Consider the following 9,534-nt stretch of genomic DNA (forward strand, 5'->3'; position numbering starts at 1 on the left):
TGTTTCTCTGGATACTACATTTGTTGTATTGATGTGATTATTTTCTCTTAGATTAAATGAGCACAAGTTAACTCTATTTGAACACTCCTTCCGAAATTATTAGATGTTTAGACACAGTTGAAAGCAAAATTAGAAACTTAAAAGTGAGTGAGAAAGAAATACCCAGAAACATACAAATAGATAAGAACGTTAAAACCATAGAAAAGGCAAGAGATACAGAAGATGAAATATATGTAAGACTTAAATGAAAGATGGAAGATGTAACAGCAGATGAATTTAAGGTTAATGCCTCAGCGTTTCCCCAATTTGATGAAAGACTTCACCCCCACACACACTAAATAACAGACCTGCTATCTGCTCACCGCCATGTTCCCCCACAGCCACACTGGTACCTTCTTCCAAGACACCAACAAAGGTCCTTAATCTTTGCTCCGACCTCTTCTCTCCACCCTCCGCATTCTCACCAACAACTATCTGCATTACCTACTCCCTCAAGTCGTCTTGGACTCATTCAAATATTAGTATCAGAAAGAGATTTCCTGACCAAATAACTTAAAACTGAATCCCGCAGGGCATTCCTTCTCCCTTCCTATCTGTTACTTTTCAGCAGGGCACTTACCACCATCTGAAATACCGTTTGTCTAGCATTTTTCTGCCTCTCCAAGTAGAAGGCAAATTCCATAAGAACCATTGTGCTTTCCTATTTTATTATTTCCAGTATCACTTATAACAGTGACTGGCATACAGTAAAGGATCATTGAATATCCTTAATAAAATGAATGAATGAACAAGTGAACTGAAAGTATAGATTCACCTCCTGTAGAGGGAAAGAGAGAGAGAGAAAGGAGGGAAGAGAAGAGGGGAGGGGAGGGAAGGAAGAAGGAAGGATTAGCAACAACAGGAATGAAAAAGAGGTCCTGAATATAGACTCAAATAAGAATTCAATAAACCGTTTTTCAACATTTGACAATTTAGCTAAATGACCATTTTGGGGGGAAAATAGAATTTATGAAAATTGGCACAAGAAGAGATAGAAACTCTGAATTTCCTAAATTTATTAAAGAAATTTGACCAATATTTAAAATTTTTTCACAGTAAATAGTTCACATGGAAATGCATGAAATGCAGAAAATCCCATGCCTGTATTGCTTCATCAATGAATATCCCAAGAAAGAAAGGATACCAGGCTTACAAAAATTCATCTAGAGAACAGAAAAGAAACACTTTCCAACTCATTCCTGTAGTCTAATAATTTTGATACTAAAGCCTGACAAGGACATTTTAAGGCATAGCACTTAAGCATGGATATAAAATTCCTTCTCAAGATAGCAGCATATCAAAAATACAGATAGTATCTGTTGAAGGCTCCATTCAATGCATTGAAAGCAAGACAAATTACTAAAAGGCATATCAACTGAACAAAATTAAACCTGCTTTTATTCACAGGTGACATGCTGGTGTACACAGAAGATAAACAAGGAGTTACAGTAATATTATCTTGCAACATTGCTGGATTTAATTCAAAATACAAAACTGACTTTCTTAAGTCCACCAATAAAATGAAGTTTCAAAAGGGAAGTCACTCAAAATAGTGATAAATGAAGTGTAAGCTGATTATAAAATGTGGAAATGTGAAGAGCAAAGAATTGCTATGGCAAACTGAAGAACAAAGCCTGAGGGTTTATGTCAAAGCTATTATAATTGAGATAGTACAGCAGCAGCACAAGGACAAACAGACCAATGGAAAGAGTAGAGAGCTCAACCTGATTTATGACAAGAATAAAGAAGGCACTGGACTTCACTGGGGCTTGGATATCCGTAAGAGCCGGTCTTTGACTAGTCACCCACAACACCATCCACAACAATGAAATCATATGCTGTTGGGAGCTAGAGATTTTGGAGAGCACCTGTTTACTCTGCATATGGAGTTCCAGGACATCAGAAGTTCTGCTCAGAACTTCTTCCCAGAATTGACTCCTGTTCTCTGAGGACCCACTGGCTTCTGTACATGTTCCCTACTAACCAGGAAAACTTGTTTTCAGCAGTAACGTATTAATCTGTATAAGCAAAAACACAATGTGTGCTATTTTCTTGTTCCTTTGTTCTTATCTTCAATAAAAGCTTGGGCTGGGAAAATGAAAGGCAAAGCTGCTCTCAATGGCACTCCCAGCCTCCCCCCATTGCAAATTCATTTAGACTCTGAGTCTTTGTTAATGGCAGAGAACTTCATCAGCTGTCCTGTCTGCAGCAATATACATTATAGATAAATGTGGAAGTATCAGCAATAAGAATTTTTGATCAAAGCAAATATGAGTAAGGTCATGACCTTGGAGTATGCAAAGAGTTCCTACACAGGACTACTTTAGAATTTAGAAATTCTATTTAGAAGATACATGAATAAAAAAGTGAAAAGGCAAATGGGTTAAGATATTTATATTGAACAGATCCACAATGGACTCACACTGTGAATATATAAAGAGCTCTTAACAATAAATAAGAAAAAAGGACGGTGACTGAAAGGTCCATGCAGGAGCCAACCAGGAAGCCCACCTGGGGGGCAGGAATGCGGATACCTGCCTGGAGGACTCAGACAATGAGCCTCCCCCCTCCCACTACGAGTCTCATCTCAGACAAAGAACCTCTACCTGCCCTACAAACTTTTCCCGCCGTTCGAGCCCAACTACCCACCTGACCTCTCCTCACCCTATAAAACCCTGCTTCCCCCTAACAACGTGCGCGGCTTCACTGACCCCCGCCTTGGGTCTGTGAGGTCCGCCCGGGGCGCAATAAACTTTCCCTCCCTTTGAGAAATGTAGCCTGGCTCTCCTTTTCTTTACCGCGACGAACCTTTCATCTTGGTGCCGAAACCCGGGAAGGCCGTGTCCCCTGGCGCCGGGGCCGCCTTCTCGTCCCTGGGACCTTTCCTCTCCATTGCAGACGCCTCACACCCACCACCAGCCTTAATCCTTGGGGTAAGTCACCTGCCTGACCCTCCTTCCTGGGAGGCCCTTGCCTCTGGCTATTCGGCTCCTTTCCTAATCTCCTGTTTTGGTCGGCTGTCCTGTAAACCGTGGGCCCACGTCAGCCGACCCCCGTTACACCTAGGCCTGGATTTGGGGACGCCCGTCCAGACTAGGTGCCCTGTCTAGGCAACAACCGAGCGGTGGAGACGTCCCCCTCGCTTGTTTGCCCCCTGCCTGTTGGCCAGAACCGGACCGGGGGATGCCGCGATCCGGGGCTGTGCCCCCTGTAGGCCAGGTCAGGCTCGTGGGACGCTGCGTTTCTGACACTGTGCCCCCTGTCGGTTGGGAAAGGAGCCGATTTAGTCATGGGGTCCGCAAATTCCAAGCCAAGCCCGGCCACACCACTGGGATGCCTTCTCTCAAACCTCGGTCCCTTGGGACTGAGGCCAGATAACGCCCTAAGCGTCTCGTCTAACGCCCTAACCGTCTGGCCTTTCACTGCAACACTACGTGGCCTCAGTATCAATTGGACAATGGCTCCCACTGGCCCAAACATGACATTTTTGACTTCTCGGTCCTTACAGACCTAAACAATTCTGTCACCGCAATGGAAAATGGTCAGAGATCCTTAGGGCCAGGCTGTCTTTCTCTTGCGCCCCGCCCCTTCCCTCCCTCCAAAAAACCTGCCTTACTTTCTAATACTCCTCTCTCTCTTTGCCCTCTGCAGACCCCTCTTCTGCATTCTCTAATCCTCTAAATTCTCAGTCTTCACCTCCTCCAGCTCCCCAATCCTGCCCATCCCCCCTTTCTTTTCACCTCCCAGCTGCCACACCCTCTCCCTGCTAATCCTCTTCTCCCTCCCCGCAGGTAAGTGGGTGGGACTGAAGGAGGAGTTATAGTCCATGTTCCTTTCTCTGTCTGATCTCTCCCAACTTAAAAAAAGTCTTGGCTCTTTCACAAACTATCCCACTACCTACACCTAAATTTTCATTATCTTATCCAAGCCTATGACCATACATGTCATAATTACATGTTACCTTCTCTTCCACGCTGACCTCTGACCTGTCCCCTAGCTGGTCTCCAACCGGCAGCGCCTAAACCTATAAATTTTCATAAGCTCAGAAAGATTACCCTGTCTTCCTCAAAAAACCCTCCTGACTTCCAAAGGCTGAGGATGGTCCTCAAACCCCTATCCAGGACCTGCTGAACATGGCCTTTACTGTATTTAACAACCGGGAGGAACGGGACAGGGCAGAGAGGGAACTCCGCAGTCACCAGAAGGCTGAGCTTCAAGCTCAGGCCCTAGTAGCTGCCTTGAGATCGCCAGGCCCTGCTCCTCCAACGACCGCAGACCGACAGAGGACGACAATGGGCCCCATGGGCCCCAACCGATTGCCACCGGGAGCCTGCTTCAAATGTGGCCGAGAAGGCCACTGGTCCAGACAATGCCCCAACCCCCGCCCTCCGCCAGGACCGTGCCTCATCTGCAACGTCGAGGGTCACTGGAAAAGTGACTGTCCCTCCACACCTGGCTGTGGTGGGCCAGTCCTTCCAGCCCCTGCAACTCTTGCCACCGGCGGTCTTGGGTTTGGCGGCTGAGGACTGAAGAGGCCCGGACTCATCGACTCTGATAACCTTGAGGAGCCCAGGGTAACGGTCAAGGTAGCAGGTAAGTACATCTCCTTTCTGGTTGACACGGGGTCTACCTTCTCTGTCCTCCCCTCCTATTCTGGTCAAGTTTATCCTTCTCAGGCCTCGGTTACGGGAGTTGACGGCCTTCCTTCTCAGTTCAGGACCAGTGGCCCGCTCTTTCCTAGTCATGCCTCCTTGCCCCACACCACTCCTGGGTCAGGATCTTCTGACCAAACTCAGGGCTAACTCTCTCATGGTTCCAACACCCTAGTGCTGCTCTCATCCTCCCATGACTCCAAACATCTCCTAATCCTTCTCAGGACTACCCGCTGTCTCCTTCCACTGTCAACCCCATGTTCTGGAATATCTCTATCCTAATTGTTGCCACCCATCATACCCCAGTCCTCATTCGCCTTAAGGATCCCTCTTCTTTTCCCTCTCACCCCCAGTTTCCAATTTCCCTCACTCACCGTCAGGGTCTCAAACCCATCAGCCAACGACTCCTGGGAAAGGGACTCCTTACTCCTATCAACTCGCCCTGTAATACTCCCATTCTCTCCATTAAAAAGCCTGATGGTTCTTATCCCTTAGTTCAAGACCTTCGCCTCATTAACGAAGTGGTGGTGCCTATCCATCCTGTAGTGCCAACCCCTACACCCTTCTGTCTCATATACCGTCTTCTACTACACACTTCTCTGTGCTTGACCTCAAAAAAATGCCTTTTTTACCATCCCTCTAAATCCTCAATGTTACTTCCTATTTGCTTTTACTTGGGAAAATCCGGACACACACCTCCCAGCAACTGGCCTGGACAGTCCTGCCTTAGGGTTCCCGGGACAGCCCTCATCTGTTTGGTCAGGCATTAGCCAGTGATCTCTCGACATGTCATACTCCACCCCGCACTCTCCTCCAGTGTGTTGCTGACCTCCTCTGCCGTCCTGCTCTGCCGCTGTCTCAGCAACACACTGCACAACTCCTCAGCTTCCTGTGCTCCAAAGACTACAGTGTCTCCCCATTCAAAGCGCAACTCTCAGTTCCCACAGTCGTCTATCTGGGTCTTCCACTAACTCCTTCCTCCAAACAGCTGACGGTGGACCACAAACAGGCCATCCGGGACCTTCCCTCCCCTAAATCGGCAAAACAATCCTTTCTTTCCTAGGTTTGGTTGGACTTTTCTGTCATTGGATCCCTAATTTTGCTTTCCCAGCCACGCCACTGCAAAATGCAGCAAAAGCCTCCCTGAAGGACCTCTCCAATCCCCCGGAGAGTCCGCAGGGTCACACATATCCTTCTTCAGACACCTGTCCTTACCCTTCCTGATCCAGAAAAGCCTTTGCTCCTGTTCACAGACAAACGTTGGGGCACTGCGGCAGGCGGCCTTTCCCAGCCTCTCGGACCAGCCCTGCATCCTATCCCTTATCTCTCCAAGCAGATGGATCCCACCGTTAGGAGCTGGCAACCCTGCCTTAGAGCCCTGACGGCGACAGCTCTACTCACCCGAAAATCCCTCAAATTTACTCTAAAAAGACCCACCCAAGTACATTCCCCGCACCGCCTTCAGGACCTCCTGTCTCGCCGCTCGCTCTCCACTCTTACTCCTTCCTGCTTACAAAATTTCCATGTATTTTTTATCGAAAACCCTCTAGTGAGTCTCACTCAGTCTAATTCTCTCAACCCAGCCACTCTCCTGCCTGTCTCTGGCCACCTTCTGCCATTCATTCATGTCCTAAAATCCTGGAAGAAATGCAAACCTCCAAACTGATTCTCCTTTGTCAGATGCCTCCTGTGTTTGTAGACTGGCAGCTTTTGCGAAGATGCACGTGGTCAGCGGAGGGCCACCTAGGCCACTGCTACCATAGATCAGGTAATCGACACAGGAAAACTGCCCAGAAGAACCACCTCCCAAAAGACAAAACTCATAGCACTTAACCAGGGACCTTACACTCAGCAAACATAAAAAAGTCAACATCTATATAAATTCAAAATATGCCTTCCTTATTGTTCACAGTCATGCTGCGATTTGGCAGGAAAGGGGGTTCCTTTCCACCAAGGGGCCCCCATCATGAACGCTAGACTTATCCTTAAGATTTTAATAGCCTTGCAGCTTCCAACTGAAGTCGCCATTATCCACTGAAAGGACACCAACTGACAATTCTTACGTTACCACAGGGAATAACAAGGCGGATGCAAGGACTTTTGCTCTCACAACTGACTCTGCTGCAGACTCTTCCCCTATTCTCTATCTGTCCCCTCCATCACTCCGGCTTAGGAGCCTAATGAACGCCAATTCCTGAGTCTGCTCTTCTTCCACCCCTCCTTGAGTGCAAAAGTCTGACAAATACGTTTCCGTCGTCAAACCTATGCTCGCATGTCACCTCAAAGGGGAGCTCGCCTACCTTCTTTTGCAGCTCACCAACTGCGTGGACACCTACCCAGACAGGATTGACCTCTCCCTACTCAGCCAACTGCTCCGGGAACACACAGACCGGTACTTACCCAGTCCTGCCTCGGATCTCGACCTCCTCAACCAACCTTCCCTACCACTGCATCCAGGAGACCAAGGCCTGCTCAAATCGCTTCAGCCAAAGCCACTGCAGCCTCGGTGGACCGGCACACACACGGTTATTCGCACCAAGCCTACAGCGGTAAAACTTCTGGGACACCCCTCCTGGCACCATCTATCATGGGTCAAACGTGCCCCTGAAGACAAACAGTATGTATGTTATAACCTGGGTCCTACTAGGATATGCATTTCTTGTCAAAATCTCCCCTAGCTCAGTGTCCTGTGTATGGAAATTCAAAGTTAGGGAGACCTTTGTCTCAGGATCCACTGAGACCACCCACTAGGTGGGTACTGCGGAGTGTCCACAGGCCAGATGCACAGCACTTATCACTCACCCTAACACTGGCTGGCATTCCTATCCAGTGGCAACACTGACTCCAATCACAGCTACCCCTGCTATCAAACTGATGCCCTTGTCAGCTTTCATTCCTGTACTTCTAACCTTTCGGTTACTTCTGTACTCCGAACAACAGCAAAGGGAAACTTTTTCTGGTGCAATGGCTCTCTCTCTCAGTGTATTAATTCTGCTACTCCAGGCCCACGTACTCTCTCGTGGTCCCACAGTTAACTTTGTACAGACGGTCTGAGCTAGGTTAGTTATTCTCACCACATCGGACTAAGCAGGCAGCCTTTCTTCCAATCATGGTTGGAATCAGCCTGGCATCATCGATAGCAGCTGCAAGTATGGCAGTTGGGGCCCTGGGACACAGCCTGATTTCTGCCCAGGAATTTTATGAACAAATTGATACCTCCTTAGAAAAAACCTATGTGTCTTTAGCATCATTACAAAGACAGCTCCCCTCCCTGGCACAGGTCACTCTCCAAAACTGGCGGACTCTGGACTTGTTAACAGCTAATAAAGGGGGTACCTGCCTGTTCCTCAGGGAAGAATGTTGTTACTATATCAACGAATCGGGAATTGTAGAACAAAATGTAAAAGCCTTAATAAAACTACGCAAAGACATAGAATGGGAAACTGGGGGTTCCAACTCTCCGCTGACATGGTTTCAAAATCCTATAGTGTCATGGCTCCTCCCACTCTTGGGGCCAATACTAATGATAACCTTATTTTTTCTTTTCGCTCCTTGCCTCCTAAAGTTCATACAGGCTCGCATTCGGGAAATGTCCTTTAACCACCTTTAACCAGCTCCTGCTCCTTCCGTGTTCTCACATCCCCGCAGAAGACCCTCATAACCAGGCCTGAGCCACCCCCCTTGATCATCGCCCCTTTTCAGCAGGAAGTAGCCAAAAAAAGAACCGTCGCCCCTTTTCCTATCAACAAAAGGCTGGTATGAAAGGTCCATGCAGGAGCCAACCAGGAAGCCCACCTGGGGGGCAGGAATGCGGATACCTGCCTGGAGGACTCAGACAATGAGCCTCCCCCCTCCCACTACGAGTCTCATCTCAGACAAAGAACCTCTACCTGCCCTACAAACTTTTCCCGCCGTTCGAGCCCAACTACCCACCTGACCTCTCCTCACCCTATAAAACCCTGCTTCCCCCTAACAACGTGCGCGGCTTCACTGACCCCCACCTTGGGTCTGTGAGTTCCGCCCGGGGCGCAATAAACTTTCCCTCCCTTTGAGAAATGTAGCCTGGCTCTCCTTTTCTTTTCCACGCCGAACCTTTCAGTGACCAACAAGACATTTTAAAGGGAACTTCACAAAAGAGAAAGATCAAATAGCCAATAAATATACATGTGTGATTTTCAACTTCAGAAGCCATAGGGCAGTGAAAATTAAAATCATGTGACATCACTGTATGTCCAAAATGTGAAAAAAAAAAAGGACAATACCAAAGGTTGCCCCAACATTTGGAATATTTAGAGCAACAGAATTCTCATACACTGGGAATTATCAATTCATTTATACAACCTCTTTGGCAAACTGTCTGGCATTGTCTACTAAAGTCATCCAATTGTTAGGGGGAAAAGGCGGTCCCAAAGCTAATTCCATACAGGCTTTGTGGACTCCACCCCCACCCCAGGTCAAAGCCAAAGACACTGGGAACTCCAAATCCCATCACCACCAAAGGGAAGGTGGCTGGGACCTGAGGGTGGGGTTAAGCAGCCAGGTGGATACAAAAGGCAGACACGTGGGCTTTGGGGCTCTCTCCATTTTGGGGCGCTCGGCCAGCGCGGAGCCTCCGGCCAGCTCTGGGAGTGACTTTGGGTTTCCAGGTCGTCGGATCGGGTAGGACGCATTAAAGACTTTATTTCCCTATTTTTCCCCTGAGTTGTACATTTTCCTTATTTCCTTTCCTCTTGTAAATAAACCTTTTATTAACCCTTTTGTGTGTGTCTGTAGTAGAGTATTCATAAGTCCCTTTAAAGCGCGCGGGTGAGGACCCACAGCCAGGAACCCGTTTAATATCGGG

Source organism: Talpa occidentalis, unplaced genomic scaffold, assembly GCF_014898055.3.
Source record: "Talpa occidentalis isolate TD23 unplaced genomic scaffold, MPIMG_talOcc4v2.1 talOcc4.17, whole genome shotgun sequence".
Lineage (NCBI taxonomy): Eukaryota > Metazoa > Chordata > Mammalia > Eulipotyphla > Talpidae > Talpa > Talpa occidentalis.